We start from the raw sequence: 24,036 nt of genomic DNA, 5'->3' as shown, positions 1-24,036 counted from the left end.
AAAGCCCAACGACCAGACCTTTGTCTTCACTGCTTAGGGCTACAGGAAGCCCAAAAGAAAGGGAATTTCTAGGTCTTAGCCCTGTAGATGGTTGCAGGAGTCACTACAGGACACAGCCCTTTGCTGTTCTGCAGAAATCCAGCAACGTGTACGGGCACGCTGATCCTCCCAGTGGCACGCTCCTGCGGCACTGGATGAAATGCCACCATGTTCCCAGGGAATGTCCCAGCCCCAACCTGCTGTCCCGCTGAGAAGTCATAGCCCAGGACCGCCAGCTCTCACAGATCATCTGCTAGAGCTGCTTAGGAAAATCCATCTGGAAAACTGAAACGAAACAATCTTTGTGTCATGGCAGCTCAAACAGCAGCATTTCCTTGGGGGTAATTTTCTGCTCCTCCGCTTGCCTGTCCTACCACAGCAGAGGCACCTTCCCTTCCCCCTGACAGCACAACCAGGTCACCTTGCCCAGGTCCTGAGGGTGCAGGATGGGTGCTGCAGCCTGGCTCAGGAGCCCCCAGAAGAGAATAGGGGCACCTCCACAGTAAGCCCTGAGAGTCACCCGAGTAGCCCAGGCAGGCACAGGACAGTGTCTGAGCACCCCCAGATTAACTCCATCCACTTAGATCTTCTAGAACTGCCTTCTGCCTCCTACCACACAGGATGGCAACTGCAAGTACTCCTCCACAGCACTGCACAGCCTTCCTCATCGCCTTCTATCAACAGAACCATGTTCTGTCCCTTGCCAATATATCTGCATTTCCTCTCTTTCTGAAGTTATTTGTTAGAGCTATTCAAGCTCTCTGTACTTCTTGCAGATGCCAAAGTGTTTTTATACTGAAGTGAACTAAAAAAGCATCAGCATTGTAAAATAACCACGTTTGTCAAATTCGTGTGACCAAAAATTACATTCAGCATGCTTAACCATACAGCTCCCGACCCTTAAACATCTGCTGGTTCATAAGATACAAACCCTTCCCCTGAAATAGCACTTCACTAACAGATAAGGTTCCAGCCCCATCAAGTCACCCCTACCTGAACCCCACATTCTTCCTTTCCTCACAAGGATGTCCCACAGCGGACATGGGCTTTCTACCCCAGGTTGGGTCATGACCCCTGCAGCTTACAGAAATCTATTGCCATTAAGCACGCCTTTCTATAAGCCCTTACTGTACTTCACGGAAATCATCAATTAGAACTTGGATCAAACTTCATCAGTCCTCATCCAGCTATTTTTAGGGCCTTAAATGGAGCTCTTTCTGTTTCTGAGCTTGGTTCCTCACAATCTGCGAATTGTTCTTCCCTTGCAGGGAGAAGGGGGGATGCAGTTACATCCATACAAAATGTCCTGAAGCTGGCTAGGAGGCATTTGCTTGCAAATATACAAACCCATCTCTCTTCCAGCACCTCTTGCAGGACCCAGTGTGCAGTGTGAACTAGACGGCAAGGTCTGTTGCTGTCTATCTCCCCTGTACCATTTACCCATAACAGCCATTAGCAAGAAATAAGCAGAACAACAGCAGAAATAAGTGGTAGGACACATGAAAAAATATCCAAACCTTCAAAAAGTGCCCTTCCTGGGTGGGAATATCTCAGAGCATCTTGTAAGAGAGGAATACCTACTCAACACACACAAAGTGGAATAGAGGCTCATAATAAGAGGTGGGGACAAACTTCACAGCACCAAAGTAAGATGAGCCCTTCCAAGACAGGGCTGCCTTTTACAAGTGGCAGAAGACATCTATTGTGGACGATGCCTGCAGGAACTGCAGGGAAAGCTCCTTCCCTGGGGGGAAATGGTACAGCAGCTGCCAGAAGGTTGTGAGGATAGTTCCAGCATGACTGAATATGATTAAGGAAACACATCTGTACTTCAAAGAATATTGTATGTATTAATGTAACATCTAAGAGCCATATTTACAACCAAGCCACAGACTGCTCAGCATGGGCAGGGAATGCTGGCAAAAATCAATGGGGTCTTTAATTTTGGAACACCAATTTCACACCTACTTAAAGTCTCCCATTTTCCAAGGAGAAGGAAATAAGTCAGTGCCAGAGCCATGGGACTAAGCCATCGGGTTTGAGAAAGGAAAGGTTCAAAAAGCCTCTTGTGGCTTGGCACATTTCAGATGCAGCTCCCCCAGGATAAGGCCACTGCATCTCACTACAATGTCATCATCACAGAACCAATATGATTAGGTTAGATCTGGAATTACAATACTGCCCACTGACACAAATACCTAAAATACATCTTGAGTATAAACTGACCTTCAAAACCCTGTATATCCCACCAACTTAAATCATAAATGCTGGCATAAATACACCCTTGGAAGTGCAATGGTGATGGTCACGAGAATATATTGGTAGTAACAGGAACAGTCTGGCCAGTTGGCCCAACACCAGGCCACCTCCATCTCAGCTTATTCCTCCCTAATATTTTTTCACAAAGCCCCTTTGCCTCAGGCACCATAAACACATCAAGATGTTTTCTAAGTGCATGTGCTCCTTGCTTAAATCTATCTCCTTTGTCCCTTACTCCAAATACCTCTTGCCTTGGGTAGAAATAGTTCTCATGAGTCCCACACTATCTTCAAACATAGACAACATCTCCTACCCATTACCTTCCTGAACTCGCAGCCTTGCAATTTATACCCTTGAATTTCCAAAGCCTCTTATCAGAGTTTTTCTTAAATGATCCCTCTTCGCTCATGAGAAAAAAAAAGAAACCAGCTCTCAAAACCTTACTACTAATGCAGAAGATTTAGTATTACATTTGCTATTCACTCCAAACCGATTATTTTCCCGTAGAACAATGCTGTGCACAACACACCACAAAGGGTCCAACGCTGACATGTCGCCTGCTCTTGAGCAACAGTATTGATAATCCCAGGTAGTCTAAGCCATTAACTGACACGTAAAAATTCACCAGTATTTTTAAGAAGAGATGCTACCATTAAAATATTTAAGTTAAATTTTTGGGCTCTGCACACAAAGGGTTCAAGTTTTCAAGCATTCTTCTGCAACTGCAAGGATTAGTACTTTTCCCCTGTCTAACAACAACATAAGAGAAAGTGATCATTTAATAACAACAACAACAACCTGAACAAATACACTGCAAGTTGGCAACATAAATTTGCCTCCATTCAATGGAGTCACATGCAAACATGCAATATGCAAGGGGAAACCAGCTAAAATTCTCACCTTTAGCCCGTGACAGTGGCCCATTTGCTTTTGGAGGGCTGGCTAGCCATAGCACTGCTGCCTTGAGGAATAAAGCTATTCTTTGCAAAGTTGAATACATTTTCTGAATGATTTTTGTTTTAATTATAGAGACACCAGAACAATCAATGTATCTGCTTAGCACGTACTTGTCCACTGTGGTATGTTTTCAGGAAAAAAGTATTATCTTGCAAATGTCACTGGTTTTAGTGCAAGAGTATAGAAAGGTCCTAAGTAGTGTTAAATGATACCACAACACTACTATTCACAGCACTTGTTCACAACTTTACAACCACCACTTAAAAGCAGGATAAGGGATTCACTGAATTAAAGAGAAAACAAAGAAATTCTCTACTTTGGAATATGCCTCCTCTAATCAACTGGTATCAGTTCAGAGCCTGTTCCCAGGGATCGCAGTCCTACAAACCAATGACACTGTGGATCACAACGGTTCCCTCTGGGAGGATACCCCCTGACACCCCCCGCCATCTCTGCACCACCCTCTGTTTCATGATATACAAGCTGCACACCGCCGCCCTGGCAGCACTCTCAGCACCCCTCTCGTGGGCAGAGTACGCATTTCCAGCAAGTGCACTTAATAGGTGGATTTGCCAAGGATGCCGCCTGTCTCAGTCACGGTTAGCAAGATGTATGTGTAAATAGGAAAAAAACAAACTAGCAGGATATGAAGTCTCCCCTCCCCGTTTTTTCCAGCTGGGATTTTCCCCACAAGCCAGGATTTGTTCATGGGCAAAAAGGAAGAAGTTTGTAGGGATAAGCACAATCCTCCTCTTAAAAGCACTTTCATTTCAGTACATAAAGACGGTGATCACCATGAGACATTTCAACTGCCCAAATTAAAGGAAAAATAATGTTCTGAGGGAGATTAAAAGAGTCTCACCCTACAGCTCCAAGATTACTAGTACTTTTCTCCTTGACCTCAGTAGGAGCACAATTTAACTCCAAGCTTCATACTTGTCAGACTACAGAAAATTAGAAGTCTTCATGAATAACTGGTCAAGAAACAACAGAAGTTGACAGATAAGCTTACCTTAAAATGAGCCACTTTATTGAAAACCTAGGAGTGGAGAAGGAGCACCATCCAAGTCTGCTGACACTAATTTAGTTAAAAACAACACCCAATCGTTGTATCAATGCCGACGTATCTGCAACCACCTACATTTTGTGCTAGCAAAGCCCACAGTGTAAGCTTTCTGACAATTCCAAGCTTGAGCAAAAATAATGTCCAAGTTGCTAGGGGGAAAAAATGTATTAAAAAGTGAAACTAATTTTGTATTTTAAATAGAACTTACTGTTCTACAGGGTAATAAAAACTGCTAACGTTTAATAGTTAGCAACCAGTGACAAGAAAAGCTTGGCTTGAATGGGGCAGGGAAAGGATGTGGAAAGATAACATTCGGATGAGTTGACCTAAGCCTGAGGATACAGTGAGCACCTCACTTTCAAAAATGCTGAGCAGCTGGGCACCCCAAATCTGACTGGCATTAGCAGGCAACACAAACAACCCTGGTCAACCCACACTTGCATATGTGGTACAACAGTTAATTTTTCCTGGGAATTATTGGGAATCATAGTTCTTTGTTTTTGTGGTAATATCCCATTGGCTATATTCAAAATTTGTTAATTCATGGTTGTAAACCACACAACCATTAATTTGTCTATAGTAAAAGTTACAAGGGCTGGATTAAGTCAGCCAGGGCAGAATGAAGTGGTAAATGGTACTTACGAAAGAAGTATTTCAGATGTAGCTGACTGGTGCCAATCTGACAGCCTCATTTCTTTAGGCAAGCTATTTTTCACTACAATACTGGCAAATTCAAATCTGTCAGTTTTACTCCAGCCCGGAATGCTTATCAGATCAGCCACCTTAAAAAAACAGGAGGAAAAAAAAAATCAGGAGACGCATATTTCAAGGTGGAAAATATATATTCAGCAATGTATCCCTGCTACAGCTAATCTTGAAGTGACCTGCCTTTAGGAAGGGAGAAGACAACCCCAGCCACACCGATGAAAAGTAATTGCCTCTCTACGATACCACAGGCAGACTCCCTGGCTTCCTAGTTTACGCTAGTGGGCAAACAGTTTTCCCAATAACTTGACTCATTGCTTCAGGAATTCCCTAGAGGATGAGTCACATACAGGGAAAGCCACCAGTCATTCTACGGGAGCTAAATGGACCACCGCTGCCAATACGAGAAGAGTGAAAGAAGTGGGAGAACAGAAGATCAGTGCCAAACTCGGGAAAACTGTGCGGTCAACAACACTCCTTGGCAGTCCTTCCCTGCTCCCCTCCCCAAAAAGCGTGCCGACGAGCAGAAGCACACCCGTTCAAGCAGCAGAGAGGCAGCACCAGGCTCCCGAGCGAAGGGAATCGCTGTGGAGTGGTTTCCTCCACGTGCAACTGCCAGGACAGAAGGAGGAAGTGCTGGCTCTGCTCACATCCAAGGACCGCTTGATACAGGAAGGGAAGGTGTCTCTGGAAGGCTCTGGAAGGGAAAGATGCTAAGGAGTTAAAAACAGTGCCTCTTCTCCCTCTCCCCTAGCACTGAAGGGGATATAATCAAGAGTAATAGGGGCACATGCAAAATTTCAGGGCCTCTAGCTTCTCACTCCACATCGCAACCCCCTGTTCACCAGGGTTCACAGATCACGCTTCTTTTTCCTGCGTCACAACCCACTACAACTTATCCTGTGATGTTTCCTTTTCTCACATCCCATTACTAAGTGGTTAGGCAGGTATATGCCCAGTCAAAAATGCTGAGAACCACTGCTCTGTGGCAAGCTCTTTGGTAGGCTAAACCCTAATGCACCTTTTCTTAATACAATTTGTAATCATCAAATGTGGATGCTAACTACGTGAAACTGCCAGGCTCAACTACATTGGAAATTGGCTTCAGTCTAAACCTTACTTGGATACAACCTATTCTCATTTTACAGGTGCTGTCTGTTTATTTCAGCTATTTCCCTCAATCATGTCCCTGATCATGAGACCCTGGGCTGCCAGCTCTGTTTCTAATCAAACATCTGGCCCCGTTGTTTCTCCAGTCTCCGACTTTTACATTTGCACTAAAATGCATCTGCTGATCTTGTCAGACAGCTTGTGTCTCCACTTGGGTTCAGATTGCCACTTTTGCTTCTTATTCTTTACTTTGGGCAAGGACATGCCTGTATCTTACATTCCTAGAAATCTGACTGAAAAGGTTGGGTCATCAAGGTCATACACCCCAAAGGCCATGCATATTCTGTCATGTCCTTAAATCACCCAGGATGAGATCTGAATTTAAGAGCTCTCTCTAGGTTATTGTAAATGACTCAAACAATTAAGCTTTCACTGTTTTTCCATGTCATTCACCACTAAGGATTGCTTCTTACAACTCACAACGAATTACCCTCTGCTAAATGTTCTCCCATTACAACTCTACTCCCACAAACAGCCCCACGAATGCAGTTAACCTATTTCATAACTATCTTTTAACAGGTCACCCCAAAACCATGAAGTCCTAGAAGTCCACCTCTCCTACCAGTCCCCCACAATCCCTGATCGGTTTTCTTCCAACGTTCAAATGAAACTCCCAGTAGACAGACACCAACACACTATTCAAGGGGCCCACCTCATTCTGCGGCAGTATTTCGAAGAGGGAATATTCTCAAGTGCTGTGATTTCCCTGAAAATACTGTGTCTGTATTTCATTGCAAATGCACGTCTGCCTTCTCCCATTACTCCCCAAACCTTCCCAGGTTCCCACGTTCCAATAGCTTATTCTTCCTGAGGGCATCAGCCTTGCACCTTATTAAGCAGAATCTCTTCTATTTCTTGCCCACAACTCTGGATTTCTTAGAGCCTTCACTGAAAATTAATGTAACATCGGGATACACTGCAAGCAGAAGTATCAGTTATTCTTACAAACACATTTAATAAAACAGAACCTAAAGCAATATTCATGCCATCCTATTTAGAAACCTAACTCTAAATTACCATCATTCGTCCTCCTCAGTGTAACTCTAACTTCACAGAACTAACCTCAAAAAAACTCACTGAATCCATTTTTTTCCAACAAGATCTTGTGGAGTCTAATAATCTCCTAACATCCAGAGGACCGCTGCTTTCCAGAGGAGGGCTTCTCTTGGCACAAATCCAGGCCACATGCCCATATCACGGAGCATATCCACTTTCACTTGAATGTTTACCCTGAGGCATTAACGAAGCAAAGATCAAACAGCAAAGTAATGAGCTCTGTCTGCTGAAGGGCGTATGTGCATTGCTCAGGCACATGCGCAGGCAAAGGTGGGCATTTTTACCAACACAAGTATCAGCACAGCAGTGACTACCTTTAAAGTACATCCCATATAGCGTAAACATCACATCATATTTGCTAAAATCCTATAGCAGAGAATTGTGAATTTCAGCTTAGAATTCTCCTTGACTTGGATAATACCACTTACATATATACACCGTAAGAGGCCTTCTAGCATGTGACAACAGAGCATTGCCACCATCTGTCACAGAAACACAGATATTAACCACGTGTATCTGTACACTGACCCTCCGCTGTTCTCTATCCATCACTTTGGGTACTCAAAAGGAAGTTTTTCAGATTTTAAGGGAAACAGGCTTTCAAGGTAAATGACAGTAGAACAGTTTTGTATTGACTAACATGCTTTTCTCATCCTAGACCAGCCCAAATTAGTACAGATTAGAATCTTAAAAAGATTTTTCTATTTCTCCTAAGCTCAAAGTGAACATACAAACCCTAACTCTGAATTTTCAGATTTGGCTTCTGCTGCTGCAACTTCAGAAGAAATGTGGTCCTGCCCCTCCCATCTCGTGGCTTCCACCTCAGTGCACGAGAACAGCCCTCGAAATAAAACAAATGATCAGGCTAAGTATTCCCAAAAGAAAAATCTTTCCTTATTCCTGCTTGGAGAACAGAGTCTTCTAAAGAAAGCTGCAGCTCTGACCCGGCTCATGTAAAGCTTGCTAATTACAGTGAAAATCTGAATAAAGCAAGAGCAGGAGGAAGGGAGAGTTAGACTCCAGCTCTCTGGCTCACACAAATGACAGCTTGAGCAAACTTTTCCTGCCTCAGTGGTTGCTGCTATAAATAACACCCTCCAGGGCTCAGCGCTGCAGGAAAACCAAATCCCAGTCACCTCACAGAGACCCTCTGAAGTCTGCACTGCTCTGTACACACACGAGCTTTAAGAGCAGCTTCCTTCCACAGTTATGCGCACCGCAACATGCTTCTCCTCTCTCATGCATAGTCCCAGACCTGCTAGTGACTGCACCTTCCTGTGTTCAGAGCAGTCCTGTTCTCACACACAGGTACGCACACCACTTTCTGAAAGCCTCCCTTGTCTCTTCACCCAATCCTTTCGATTTTATGCATCTTTTCTCTCCTCTGGCAACCCACTCCCCCATTATTCTGTCATTCTCTTATCCCTTTTCTTTTTCAGTCTCCACATTTTCTGTGGCTTCCCTTGATTACATTGCTTTGCAGCCCTCCATCTATTCCTCCACATTTTTGTTGCTAAGATGCCCTGGAGTATCTTGAGAAAAGCAGAGCTCCTCCTTCCAGCTGCTGACAGCTGTTCTGTAGCCCAAAAGGCTTGTCCGTTAGGAACCCAGAGGAGATCACTGAGGAGGAGTGCAGCGCGCCTGCAAGAAGTAAAATCACCAACTGTTCAGTGCATGCAGCTCCAAACTCCCTCCTGGTTTAAGAAATTAAGTCCCAAATTCAGACCCAGTGGAAATCAAGTCCGGGCAGTTCCCCTGCGACTTATTAGTTTGCTTTCCCTCTAGCCACTTTCTCCAGCTGGTGCTTCAGATAAAGATGCTGTAACCACACATGTGCAGCCACTGCTGCAAGAGGCAAAGAAAGCAAACAGCAGCACAGATCCCACACCTCTGCGTATTACCGATCACTGGGACAAGCAGACCAAATGCTTCCTCCTCTTCCTAGAAATTCTTGCCCATGCAGTGCTTCCCTAATGACACAGCAAGATAAAACTGAAATCCTGGGCTGAATCCTGCCAAGCTGAAGTAGCTAGACTCTTCCTGAATCTCAGATTTGGATGTGTGTGATAGAAGGCAGGAATCCTATTTTCATTTTGCTTATGTAAGCAAGGATGAATCAAGCCCAGGTTTCTCTGATCTCGTGTCATATTTAAGCCATATATATATCTCCTTCCACAACCCAGAGCTAAAAAGCCCTTCTCTTCAGACAGAGCCTCCATTAGCTACACTTCTGAACACCAGCACACACATCGCTCCTCCGCAACACCCATGCACAGCACCTTCTGCACACACATACAGCATATCATCTGCATGCGCAGATCATCTACAAAACCTCCGGGCCCTCAGTGGCTGTGCCTTGCCTGGCAGTTACACAGCACATGCACCTCAGCCCACCCCTCACTAGCAAGTGTCCCTTCCTGCTGCTCCCCAGGGAGAGCCGGTAGACGAGTAGAGAATTCAGTTTCTAGCTCAGTAATTATTTAATTCGACAACTCAGTTTTAGAAGATCTCCCACTTAAGTTCTATAGCCCTCTAGTTTTCCAGCTATGAGTCCTGCAAATACTCTTACTCTGTCTTATACATATTTACTCAAACTTTTTTCCTCTTCTGTCACAGAGCTTACATAGATGACTTCTGCCTATTTTTCTCTGTAGGTTCATCACTATAGACCCTGGAGTTCGAACAGCTAATTACCATCTCATCCTCTGCTCCCCAAATGTCTGACAAACTCGGTCCTACAGGTAGCACAGCCACATGTTCCTGTCTTTAGCCAGGGTACGAGGCATCTCCTTCTCATAGCATGCCCAAGTTTTCACACTTACTTCCTAAATTAGCACTCTCCCATTTTCTTAGGTGTCTCCTTGATATACTGACCATCTACATTTTTCCCCTCTACCTTACAGCTCTTCCAAAATCCCAGTTGCAGGATACTTTCCAGCTGACTTTCCTTGGGCCTTAACATTACTGTGGCTCCAGAAGGTTACATGAAGGGGCCGTATGAAGCAGACTGTGGGGATTACTGTATACTCCTTCATACAAATGCATGCATGGCATAGCTTGTAGTTAATTGTATAAGATCTCAATGCAAGCAAAGTGTTTCTAGCCTGTCCCAAGGGTTGCCTTGATATTTTCATGACAACGTATATTTCTCTGTGTTGCCACCATCCTCCTTGTTTCCATATACTCCTCGCCTTCTCTCGTTAGCAGCTGCTGGAGAAGTCACTAAGCACATGTCAGTAGGAGCTAGAAAAGCCTGTCACTACAGGGACAGCATTGCTACCCTCTTGGCCATCCAACTCTGTACCTGAAATGAGTTTAGCAAAGATGGACAAAAGCGAGGTGAAAGGAGGTGAGGCAGAAGCAGACATCCACGTGACAAGAGGAGAGCTGCAGCAGTAGAATACCCTGAAAAAGCATTCCTTAGCTCAAGCAGCTGTACAGACATGAACTGAAAAGCACAGATTGCAACTGTCTGTTTCTGTGGCTAACAACTGGTTATACTGAAAGAAAATCAGGAAAATTCTTCCCCAAGCTAATGGAGTGCAGGAAACATGAACTAGCCACACACAGGAGTCCACCAACTCTGGTGTTGCGGACTGCTAGGACTATGGTAGGAGGTACAAAAAAACAGCAGGAGACTATTCAGAACATAAATCAAAACCATGGTTACTAAAATATAGAGAGGAGAATCATGAAAATAAGATGAAAGGGGTCAGAGATCACAAAAGAGGGATTGGGAAAGGAGCTAGGTATATTCTCCCTGCCAAAGAGAAGTGGATAAAATTTAGGTGCAAGCTCCATCTAAATGACATCAGTTTGGTGCTAGTGAACTGCAAAGGAGAAACAAACAAGACTAGCCATCATACCTGTGAGCAAGTAACACAGGAAGAGGTCTGCCAGACAAAAGAGCCCAGCCACACAGCTCGCCTGGCACCCAGCTACAGACCCTCCAGAGGAAAAAAAAAAAGCATCCTATTTTCAAAGTTGACTCAGTTGTGCTAGTCTCTTTTCAAAAGAGGGTGGATTGGCATAACGTGCTCCTCCTGAAACTGTCACCGAAGTCCATGCCTGTCTGAATTGAACAAGGAAAATGTCATCTTTCCTGAAGAAAATCAGGAGGGTCATCCTCAGAGCTGTACATAGCCTGTTATCTGCTCCCAGGTACAAATAGAAGAGCTGTGAGGATGAATGCTCTGGGACCTAGCTGCTGTACGTCCTGGACAAAAGTCAGGTGGTCCCAGTTCAAATCTCTCTCTATTGAGCTAACTTCTATTGAAAATTGACGTATCAATAACTTAGCAGTTTTTGTAAAACAAAGGAAAGCAATTTCACTTTTCCATCAATGAGAAAAATAAAGAACAGAAGTTGACCCCAAATCTTGTCCAGAGAACTTGCTAACAGAGGCAGGCTCATACTCAGAAAATGGAAAAGATCACTGCTCCAACAGCTGTTTGGAAAAGGATGCATTTTTAAATTGATTTCTATAAGAGAAGCCATCTTTCCTCTAGTCTAGCAGATAAGAATTTCAAATGCTAAACGAGTCTTCACACTTGAATTTATAATCCAAACAGGATTATAAGAAAAAAAAGCTGTTTATTCAGATATGCCCCAGGACAAGTGATTGGCTCTGAGCTGATGCAGTTTTAGACTATTAGAAGAGAAAGTACTTTTTCCTCCTATGCTGTAGGCAATGCATCATTATCCCTGTAATTAAATTTAGTGCCTTTGTGGCAATGCCTTCTGCAGGATTTATCTAGGTGTGGACTTTTTCCCCTCTCCTTTAATTATATTACAATTAACCATGAAGTGTCCATTCATTTAAAGCTTTTCAATTGGGCTTCAGAAGTAAATGCCTGAAACAGTCCTTGGTGAGAATGTTATAATAATCTTGCAAGAGATCACAAGCACAAGATCTGGTGTTTGGTAACTAATTCATTTATTGTTGTTGCCAGTGAACTTTCAAAGCCTGAAAAAAAAAAATCTTTATTTCATCTTTTTCAGTTATAGTACTTGATTCAGATCCTCATCCTTGGTTAGAGCTCAAAGGCCTCAAAGCAATATCATATTGCAATTAACCCAGCTGATTAACGCATAATCAAGCACCTAAGTATCAGGCATAAGCCTAGCCCAGGTCTGCGCTCTTCTGCATCATAATCCTGTGCTACTTTTTTTCGCCCTCAATTTCTTCACTTAGACACTTAAATTCTGAACACAGGCACAAACATTCAAGCTGAGATTTCCTACAGTTCTTTTCTGGGCAATGTGGGAAAATGTTCCCAGCCCTTTTGAGAACGAATTATAGGAGTTATGCCTGCATTCTTGCAGAAATGCTTTGTTCGACTTAAACTCTGCATGGACCTCACAGACCACCAACCATAGTCCACAGGACTAGCAACCTATGTTATCTTCAAATCAGTCTGAGATCATCTGTGTGTACAACAGTATGCAAGGACAAAAGCTACAGAGAGTCTTGTCAGATGGCTCCAGTTCCTTTCCAAAATATGACTGTAATCTCAGTCTCTTTGAGAAGGGGATCTCCTCATTACTCAATAACAGACCACATCACAATTGCATTTAGGCGCCATACCTTCATGGCAATCTTGCTGACAGTCCACACTCCACAGCTAACACCTTCTCCAGTGAAAAAAAACCTATGCCTCTAACATCTGACATTCAAATTCTGGTGACCTCAAGAATCCGTGCTTGGTCAAGCACTCGCCTCTCTCCAGCCTTTCCCCTATGCAGCTGCCCATCAGGCAGTTCAGTTTTCTGCATTCCCTCCTTGAAACTTGTAGCATTGGGGGTACATGTCAAGAGGTGCATTACAAAAGGGTGCCTGATGAAAGTATTGCAGTATTTTCACTGTGTGGGGAATTCAATATCAGAACCAGATAGTGATTAAGGTTACTGTTGGAAGCAAGATAATGAAGAACTCTTATTTATACATATTAGTGTCGCTATTATTCAAATGAACATCTAATCTTTTTGTATATTTTAGGATGCACAGCATCCACTATATCATGTGGCAGAAAGCTGCACAGATAATTTATTATTTTATTTTCATTCAAAGAGGAAAACAGCAGAGCAGAAGGAGCCAGAAAGCAAAGATGCTACAACATCCAGTTTTGAGCAATGACTTGCCCAACACATGATGAGTTCAAGCATTCTTTAAACTGGAAAAAATGAATGGCTTCTTCCTTCCTGCACTGTACTCCTCAGTCACAGCAGAAAAACACGCGCTAGCATACAGTATCCTACTTTAATTGAACACATGATACCAATAGGCCAAAACGATCACCCTGGAGTAAGGAAATAAGAATACTGGCAGAATGACACTATGAGTAATTCGCCATCAGTTCAATGATCTCTCCCAGCACCACAGAAACTTTAAAGGTGTTCCAGCTGCCAGACTGAAGTTAATCTGGAAAAGGAAAAAAGTATACAAAGGACAAAAGAATGACCCCGCTCCCTTTCCACAAGTATGTTTTAAATTGCAACACCAGCAGCCTACACATGCCTCCTTCCCTCTCTGCCTCCTCCTCTCCCTCTCTCACAAACACAGCAAAATGGAAAAATCATGCGTTTCCACCAGTGACAGGCTGTACATGAAAGAAGCAGACGAGGGGCAGAGAGACAATCCAGTCTCTGAAATGTGTTAGGTTATGGGATAAAAAAACTCATCTACACACACAGGTGCACAGAAGCACAATGGCAAGTGGGGGAACCCAAATAACACCCTCACCCGGCTCCTCCCAGGCCCTCACAGGAGCCATCACCCCACCAAAGGCTCATCTCCACGAGTGCAGAGAGGCACTATGGCAGGCAGAAGAACCCCATTAACCTAGGAGAGAAGCAGAGCCCCTGCCCTGGCTCCTCTCCGGGCTGTCACAGCAGAGTGTATATATGTATGTACACTCATGTATGTGTTGTGTATGTATGTGTGGGCCTACTAGGACTTCCATGCTCAGCCTCACTTTTGGCTGGATCTCGGCCACAGCACTGAAGCAGCCTCGCCTCCATTTGGTTACCAGAACTGGCAACCCCTACAAAAATGTACAGTAACAACTTACTTTCTGACCCCGTCAACTGGAAAATGATTTGGAAAACAAAAGCATTATCAGGATGGGAGTCAAAGAATCCATAAGTAAAACCTCAAATAGAAGACACTGAATGAGTACAGCAAGAGCCTGCCACTTTAACACCCCTCCCTCAGCTGACAGCAGCCAGGCATCATGTTCCTGCTCCAGGCTGCCAGCAAGGGCTGCAGAGTGACCTTTGCGCTATCCATCTCTGGAGAACACAAGAGCCATGCACCAGAAGCACACCATTAATATTCGGTTTTTATTCAAGTGCCTACAACTTTGACATACCAATTTTAGGGAAACCGGAGATAAAGTTTTGTGATTTTTGCAGTCAAGAACAGAAGCTCAAAACCCCCCACATTTCTAGGGTGGGCTTTGTCCCCTCCACGAGGAAGCTGAAATCATGTTCTCTAAATAGTTCCAAGTCTTCAGTAAGCGCCTTCAGTATAAAGTCTACAAGGAAGGCAGAGCTATTCTTTAGCCGAAGCACTTAAACTTTTCTGCGCACCTAAGTGAGCTTAATTCAAATTGCATTTTACAATGCTGGTAACACAGAAAATGTACGTACTATGAAGAAACGATATTATTTGCACTAAGCACAGTGAAGTTTAAGTACCAAGCAAGTATCGTATTTAATGGCCAGCTACCAATTAATTGAAAACCCATAATTTTGGGGGTAGGGAAGACTTGACAGCTATCCGCCTTATAATAAAACAAAAGACAGTAACCTACAAGCAGGAGTCCCCAGACATACTGACTACAATGCAGCCACAGTGCAGCTACAGTGGCAGAAGTGGCCCTGGAAGCTCCCAAAGGGAAAAGCTCCACTGAGCACAACTGCTTAAGTCATGGTCACAACACCTCTTTTTATCACTGCACCAGCAAACAGTACTCACCGTGGCGCTGACAAAGCATCCCTGCGCAGTCTCAAACGCCATAACTACTGCTCATACGATCAGATGTGAGCCACAGTCCTAGTTTTGCTCGCTGGCCATATTGTGTTGACTTTGTAACAGTCAAAGAACCAGGATGTGCCGCTAAAAAATTACGTATATATAAGAACATTAGAGGGAACTTTTTCTAAGAGGTAAGTGCTAAATGATGGGTTTTACTCACCTGACAAGGTCCATTTTAAGACCAACACCCCTTCTTTCCCTGAGCCTTTAGCTACTGTGACAAACTGCCAAAGCCACCAGATTTCTTCTCTTTAAAAAAAAGCAAGCTGTTGCTGGTGACCAGGAAGCACACCCATCCAAGAGCCAGCAAGGCACCACCCCTAGGCAGGTGCCTGCTTTCCACTGAATTTAGCTGGAAACAAGACACTTATTGTTAGAAACCTAAACCTCTTCATTAATCAAGCTCCTTTCTTTTTGCCATTTCCTTTTCAATTTTCAGAGTAACCTAACTTTGGGACTGCGATTCCTCTTAGGTCACATAATGCAGCTGTTTTCCTTGATATACCATGACCCTTACACCACCCAACCTTTCCAAACAGGGAGAACCTACGTACAGCATGTTGGCTGATCTCCGCAGGAAGAGAGGCGTGCTAGACAGGACTGGGCAAAGTCCTGCATTTGCTAGGAACTGCTTTAACAACAGGCTGCAGCTCAGTGCAGTGGAAACAAAGCCAGATGTCTCTGCCCTGAACATCTTATCTACTTTAAATATGCGGTAGTAAGAGTGGATTCAAAAATAGTCTGGAGCATTCATTGAGACTAGGTTACTAACCCTGCTCCGCAAGCACCACTGCTATGTGGAACAGAGCTGTGTTTGCATTCTCATCCAGCAGACATGTGCAGTCTTTTTGCGGCCCCTCTCCATACAAAAAGAGCACTGAACTGCTGAGTCAGTAAAACAGCAGCAGGGTGGACTCATGCATCTCATTGTCCAACTTGTAATTAACTCTGGCCATGGAGCAGTGAAGCAGCCTTGAAGACACTGCACAAAATCCTGTTTCCTCTTCAGCAGACAAAAACTTGCAGTAGAAGCCAGTCAGGGAGAGAATGAATATTAGTTTCCCACTCAAATCAGAAATTAAATCTTTTTCCCACCTTTCTTGACAACTCCCCTTATAGTTGAGAATTCAAGCCCTTGCATCTCCTATCTGTTCCCATAGGAACGTAAGAGCCACAACTGCTTCCAACCTCATCTCCTTTTCCAATAGCAGAAATATCTAATGAAGTCTTGGTAGCCTTGCTCCTCTGCAGCAGCAACACTATGCATATTTGAAGAAAAGATAAAGATAACGCTTTTTGCGTCTCTTCTACTGCTGCTCCCTACAAAAAGGGAGCAGCAGGCACACAGTCCTGAGGGCCGCCAAGTCTTGGATAATCATATCTTCCTTCTCCTCTCTCCTAATTGGCATCTGTCACTTTTTCTCTTCAAAAATCTAGAGTTTAAACAAAAACTCCATTATGAAATGCAAACTCCCGGAAAACTGCACAGAGGCAGCAGTCAAGTGCAAGGCAGTCGAGCAAACACCAGCATATTCATCTAAAGTACAAGGAAACAAATGGACACATTTTCTGGAAACAGGATCTCCTGCTTCTCCAGGCTTGGACAACCAGGAGTTCCAGTACTCCACCCTCCGGCACTGCACCTTCTCTGCAGAGAGAGGCTTGTGCCTCCAGATGCAAAGGCAGAAGACCAATCTGCAGTTCATGCTGTCAACACAAAAGCTGCAAACCCAGACATACTGGAATTATGAAAGTAGTCCAGAAGAGAACAGGAAGAAAAAAGGGGGTTCAGTCACATTCCCCACCCAAAAGACTTCCTCAAATATTAACATAAATGAAGCATATTACTGAGATGGTGCCTGTGCCTGCTGAAAGAACTGAAAGTTCAACTTACTCTTTCTTCGGGAGCGTTTAGCCCTTGTGGTCTAGAACAGAGGCTCAAGAGCGTATTTTCACATGCTGGTCAAGAGGGAGTGTTTTGGCGTAACACCAGGTACCTTACAGTCGAACGGCTTGCAAAACAAATCTCTGTTAACATTGAGATTTTCATGTCATAAATCAGGTAATTTAAAGTGAAAAGGTTCCCAGTTGCTTTAACCACACCCTTTCATGCTTTTGCACTCAAAAGGATTTCATTTCACAGGCACAATATACAGAGCAGTGACACAAAATGCAAAAGACCTGCAGCTACAGCAACAGGAACCAATGTGATTTCTTCCTTTCAGTTTAACTATGTTATTTTCCAAAAAGCATGCCTCCTTGTCTAGTGCTGCGACCATACGCAAGGTCTTATTCCTTATGAACACATGTAAGTCTTTTTGTGTTTATAACAAATTAAAAGAGTTAACTAGAAAAGAAAGATGAGCAGAGCAGCTGGGAAACCATTTTTCATTGGATAAATACAACAGCAGCTGGGGACATAAAGGACAGTGACTTGTCCATTGCGCAACACTGCAATGTTTTAAGAGAATAATTAGCTCAGGTAGCTCAGAGAAGGACAGTGCAGGATACTCAGTGTTGGAGAAACTTCCGTGTTCCCTTGGGCAACTCCGACCTCTTCCTCAGCCTACCCAGGCAGCTTACCTCAGAGGAGCTAACAAAAACACCCTATACATCCAGCAGTAGCTGTCACATAACTTCAAAAATCTAACACTTCATATTAGCATGCATACTCATTTCAGAGAATGAACATAGTGAATTTCCTTCCACTCTTGACTCAAAAAATATTTTTGAGAGTTCAGAGTCATTAAAGGCAGCCTCAGAGCAGATCTGCTACTTCATCTCCCCAGCTTCTACAGTGTGACCTCCAAATGCAGAACAGCAGCAAGTCCTTATCAGACTTTCAGTTCACATTGTGCCAAAAAGTTCAAGTCCCGCAAAGGCTCATTTCCTTTTCTTGTCCCCAATGCTGGACACTTCCTTGAGGAATTTATTTCTCTGCTAACACCTACTGTCTTGAAACATCCATTTAACCTCACCCAGCCACTCCCAGCTCCTCCATCAGCAGGCCCAGACACACACAACAGCGCAGGAGAACAAGGATGTGACAATCTGGTGGACAAAGAACAGTACACAGCAGCAGGCTGAATTCCTCTGCTCTTCACCACTGCCAGTAGAAGGAAAAAATCACTATTTCTGTGGTGATATCATCCCATTGGGGACCTGGTCAGGCTAACTCATCACCAAATAGGCGCTGCATGTCCCAAAGAATAAAGGTCAGATGCAACATACCTCAGAGCTCCTAACCAGAGGCTTTCAAACTGTTCCAAGGAATGAACACACGAGGAGCCAGCAGAACCATGGACACCAAAACATAGGTTCCTTACGCTATGAAGGGCATGGGTAGAGTTGTTCATTTCCTCAATGTGCGTCTAACCTCTCAGAAGTACATGGGCCTGCACATACACAAAAAACATGTCCTGCAAACTTGCACACTAGATTGTAGAGAAACTGCCTAAGTATGCATATTCAATGTCTTTTCTCCCCAAATACCTGCTACCCACCTCACAGTGGATTTTCAGGCTCTCTGCCCACCCCTCCCTGAACACACACACACCCCCTTCACTGGGGCAAATTAAACATACTTGACACTTCCTGGGCTTGCATGCAAACTCATACACCGCACACTCCAAATTCACAAACTCTGTAAATATTACCAGCAGGCTCCCATGAGGCACTTCAGATGCATGCACCACACTTACTCAGCCACCCGTTCACAGAAGAACGAGCATTTTCTGCAGCATCCTACGTGGTTCCCACCTCCAAAACCGCCTGTACTAATTCCTCCACCCTCATCCAAGAGAAAGACAAAGCCTCAAAGAATCAATAAATTCTCTTGCCCACCAGCAGAAAGCTGGGGTCCTATAAAGCAAGGTAAACTAACTAGTTACATGCAACCAGCAAAGATCTTTATCTGAGATTCTTCCAGGCCAGTAACATCTGCAAGCACCGAAGACAACACTGCATTTATGGATGTCCCTGTTTCCTATTGAGTTAAATTCGATTATGGCCCCTGAGGTATTCGAAAGGGTTTGCTCCCAGATCTGGAAGAAAGTGTGTTCCTTTTTTTGTTTTTTAAAAAAAAAGTCATTGAGGCTAAAAGACCATTTTCCAAAAGCAAAGTATTGAACAAGGAATAGGCATGAAATTTAGAGGGGAAAGGGCTTCTGGAGAAAGAAGCCCATGGCTTCCTGCAGAATGACGTTTTAACACGACAATCATGCAAAGGCATTTTGCCCTGCGCTATTCATGTCACTGAAGTTCCAGGAAAGCACTACTCTTTCCGGTTTTAGAACATGCACGTAACATCTCAGGAAAGGCATCTCTCGCTTCCTATGCACTTCATTATTCATGTGCCAAATAGCTTTAGCCCATATTAACCTCAGAAGGAAGACTTGAAAAGAAAGAGCAGCCTCTTTCTCTGGAGTAAATAAGTGAAAATGACAAGGGTGAGGGGAAGAGCAATCCCACAGCACACAGAGAAAATCTCTCAAAGAAATCTGTCATTATTCTCCATTTTATTCAGGGAAGAAAAAGAGCGTTCACTACAACAGGAACTTAAGAGAGAAGTCACAAATTACTGCTTCTTCATTTCTTTTAAGGATGTAACTTATCCACCATTCAGCAGAGCAAACAGGGACTTTTTTTACTTCCTCAGACAGGGGATCACAGGCACGTTTCCCCTCCAAGCAAAAATACAGAGGTTCATATCTGAATACGCTCATTTAGAGAAGCGGTTGTCACTAGCGGATGCTTGGATACCATGGAGATGGTAACAAACAACTGAATCAGACAGAACACAGTCACAAAAAGGGTACTGTGGTTTAAAAGGTTAAATCTGGCTGAGAGGTAAAGCAGTCACACAGGACTGTTGAAATGGAAGGACACATCATCTTTGCAGGGATATCCTGGAACACGACCACTGGGCTAGAAAAACTCTGCCATTTCCAGAGGGTCTGAGGCTGAAGTTCTTGGCTGGCGCACTTTTAAAAGAGGTCTTGTTTTGAGTTGAACAACAAACAAGCAAAAAGTGGTCCACTTACTGTTCCAGAACCATTTAGCGATGGAGAGTTGCACTGAGTTCTCTTCATGTACTACTTCTCACATCTGAATTTTAAAACACCAAAACCTGAGTTGTGTTTCAAAAAGAAAAGAACATACATTTTGGACACAGACAAAGACAAGCCAAGCAAAAAGTGAAGTTATTAGACAGCACTAGGTTGAATTTCAGTGAAGTACACTTAAGGGGTCCTGATATGACCAAGAAATATAGTATGCAAGATAACACAAGAAGGTAGGATTCATTCTATTCAGGACAGTCACAGGCTGGCTGAGATGCTGCAAACTCAGAAGCAGCACCTGACTTGCTCTTATTTTATGGGAGGTGAAATAGTTAATTTCCCATGAGAGAAAACTGCACAATTTTGCAAGACCATTTGGCAGATCACGTAGGGAAAAGACAAGCCTCCAGAAGCTCAGGCTTTTGAGCTGGAATCTATATTCCAAAAATACATCAAGGCTGTAAACATCAGCAAGCACATTACACAGATCTGTGCCGAAAAGACAAGCCATGACATAATATTAAATTTCATTCTTCTTTCTAAAAGATGCAGAGCTGTGTAAATTCCAACTTTTAGCAGACATGGAGCAGCATAACAGATCTGAATGGAAACCTTTCAGGGTAGAAATGCACTGGAGCTTTTTTTTCATACCAGCCTCACCATTTCTATTGTACTTACTGCACTGAAACTATAATCGCAAGGTCCTGAATTTCCCTGTTTCTTCCTATTATCCAGTTCAATTTTATTTAAGGTGGCCTAAGGGATTCACCATTTTATTTGCACAGTTGTTCTACATAAAAGAATAAGGACTCAGTCTAGAAGCCTGCCTGGATCTAAACTCAGGGTCTCTCAGGTCTGTGCTGATAATCATACCTCTAGACCAACAGATCACAAAGAAAAAACAGAAGTTACAGAGGAAAAAAGACATGGCAAATGCTTAGAGCACCTATTCATTTAAGGTAGCCTTCTCATATTTATCGATCAGCTAATTACTCCTAGTAACCATAAACACCGTTTAAAATTACCTTACCGGGTCTTCACAAGAAGCGGAGAATCTCATACAATCAGTTGCAGTATCAGCAAGTCTCTGCTCTCATTCAGCAAAGAGTTACAAGCTCTTCAATAATATGACACTCATTGTTTAGATGCTCCAAGCAAATCTTCCCACCTCGCATGTCACAGCACCACAGTGTATCAAATAAGCCATCCCACCAGCAACGGTGGGAGAACAAACTCCTGAAAAGGATCATCAGTGCTTACTCACCCCTCGAGATGCCAATGCCCCGACAGAAACCAGCGTGCTGAGGAAGAGGGACTGACACAGACGCCCTTCAGGGCTGTGCCTGACAGCTTTCTCAGCTAGAACCCCCTCAGGGCACAAGGACATTCTCGCTCTGAGGAAGACTCCGAAAATGGAAGTGTGTGCAGCACCACAATCCTGCATCTATAGGAAGGAGCTCACAAAACTTCTTATGAAACAGCAGGCATTTAGAAAATACACGTAACACATACTAGGCACAAACTCCACCCCAACGGGCTTAGCTAGGATTCCCACAATAACCCTACCAGCAGTCCTCTGCAGGTACGTGCTAGGAGAGGGCTTTTCACCACCAGATTACTGCCGATGCAGCAATGTAGGTCTGTGCATAAGGTTATGGAAATGAGATCAGTTTAAACAACTCCGAGACAATTTATCATATTGTTAGCTTATTAGAAGTTAGTTGCACTGAGGTTTTTATCATTGCTTGCTGAACAGCACCTTTGCTTGATGAAGTGGCAAGTGAAGAACACAAGGAAAATTACGATTTTTAAAGCCCTAGATTGCATCTTGTATCCTGTTTTCAGGGAGAAATTCTTATTAAGGTCAAAGACATCACTGAGGAATCCACTTGTAGTTTTAATTTCCCACAAAGGGAACATGCAAGAACCAAAAGCAGGCTGGCTACTTATTTAATAGCTTGAACAGGACTAAAAGCCATAAATTCTCACGCAATTACATAGACATTTGTAGTCAACCTGAAGGAGACCAGAAGGCCAGGCCTCCTCAAAGAGGGACAGAAACTCCAATGGAGGGGGAGGGAGGTGGACTTCCAGGGGTCTGCAAGAGTCTGCAGGAGCACGAGTCCAGTTAAAGAAGCATTCGTGTGAAAGCAGACAGACTGGAAGCTTGGGGGTTAAGAGCCCATGACAAAACTCCTTGTTAGTCAAGCAGTCTCTGCTTGCCATGCAGATTTTCTACTCTTGCTGCAAGGAAGAGAAAAATAATCAGCAACCTTTTTTATTTAATCTTTTAGTTTGACATCTTTTCAAACAAATCCAGTGTATGAGGTAAGGGACCCGCACCCCTTTCACTGGAAGGAGGAGAGAAAAGGATAAAACAAAGAAGAAGAAATGACTGAAAAATAGAGGGCACATTTTTTTCTAAAGCTCAGTAGGAATTCTACCTGTTATTCAAAATCATCAAGGTACAGCAGCATTATGCTTTGCATTTAAACCCAAATTTTGTATGCATTTTATATTAGGATATTCTGCTTTACAATATGTTGCTTCTAAAATATAAACCCATCAATTTTCACATGCATCATTATCATTCTTTAAAGCTTGTAATGATGCTTCAAATAGTTAATTAAATAGCCCACAGTATTTAGACACTTTTTTTTTTTTAAAAAGATCATTATGGGTAGATTCTTATATACGCTTAGCTTTATAATGAACTTAGGCTCAAGATGCCAGGCACCATGACTTAAACTCATGCACCCAAACAAGCAAGCAGAATAAGAGTGCTTAGCATCTTGCACTACAGAATTATATGTAGAGCAATTGCTGCTGAGGAGACAAACAATATATTGTATTATTGGAAAGCAGAGTGAGATCTAATAAGCAGGATCAACACGGCTGCACAAAGAGAGCAGACTTTAGAGTCTATTTCTGTGCCCTGTGAGTAGACTATCAACTCCCAGCTATACTTGTGCTCTTAAAATACATAGCAATTTGATTTTAGTTTTTCAGTGGGCAAACTTTTCCATTTCTTATCAAAATCAGAAAAATAATTTCAGTTTCTTCTGTCTTAAAAGTTCAAAGCTGGACAGATACCGCACCTGGCAAATTTTCAAGATTTCTCCTCTGATTTCTCTTTAGAAATACCCAAAACAAAGCATTAGCTTGAAAGCTAAGGAATGTAGTTCCAACTAGAAGCATTGCAACGATTCCCATCACCATGAAACACGTGCCATGTATGTTTGTTCTGGCAGACATACGCTTAAATTAACAGTATCATGTATGTACAGTGCAGAATAAAGAAAATATCAGCGCAAACTAGCTTCAAGTTAAAAGTCTGATTTACTCAAAGAATCTATTCCAGCAAGAATAAACATCCCAAAGCTATCCACAGATCCCAAAAGAGTCCATTTGTCACGCTCCTGATAGTACAAAGGGCACTTTCATAACCTCCTTTCCTCCAGCTCTCCAGCCCCGCAGCTCTCTAAAATCAGATGAAAATAGTTTCACTCTTCCAAGCATCTCAATTGCTGTTTCTTTAAATGTAACTTCCTCAAACTCCAGTGCTGAATCCGGCTCAGGATGTACTTATTCATCTGCTGGATCATTGTCAGAATCGGAGAGACTGCTAGCTTTAACCAAGTATTATTTTCTGCTACCGAGGTGGCAAGCTTAAAAGGGGAGCATGC

General features: G+C 43.3%; 1 protein-coding gene across 23 annotated transcripts in view; it reads right to left on the bottom strand.

Moving 5' to 3' along the window:
- Positions 1-24,036, bottom strand: part of DAGLA (diacylglycerol lipase alpha) — a 78,562-nt gene that overhangs the window by 38,402 nt on the left and 16,124 nt on the right. For 12 of the 23 annotated variants that reach the window (XR_012675818.1, XM_075163493.1, XM_075163497.1 and 9 more), the window contains one exon: positions 4,964-5,103. The exons of 5 other annotated variants lie outside the window; for them this stretch is intronic. The gene's annotated coding sequence lies outside the window, so the exon portion shown is untranslated. Of the gene's footprint in view, positions 1-4,267; positions 4,334-4,963; positions 5,104-5,561; positions 5,644-17,184; positions 17,605-18,521; positions 18,686-20,332; positions 20,419-21,380; positions 21,795-24,036 lie in introns of those variants that run through there. 6 more of the 23 variants (XM_075163489.1, XM_075163506.1, XM_075163492.1 and 3 more) reach the window with 5 other exon arrangements.

The sequence above is a fragment of the Calonectris borealis genome, chromosome 14 (assembly GCF_964195595.1).
Source record: "Calonectris borealis chromosome 14, bCalBor7.hap1.2, whole genome shotgun sequence".
NCBI classification, from domain to species: Eukaryota; Metazoa; Chordata; class Aves; order Procellariiformes; family Procellariidae; genus Calonectris; species Calonectris borealis.
This window is presented reverse-complemented; position numbering and strand designations above follow the sequence as displayed.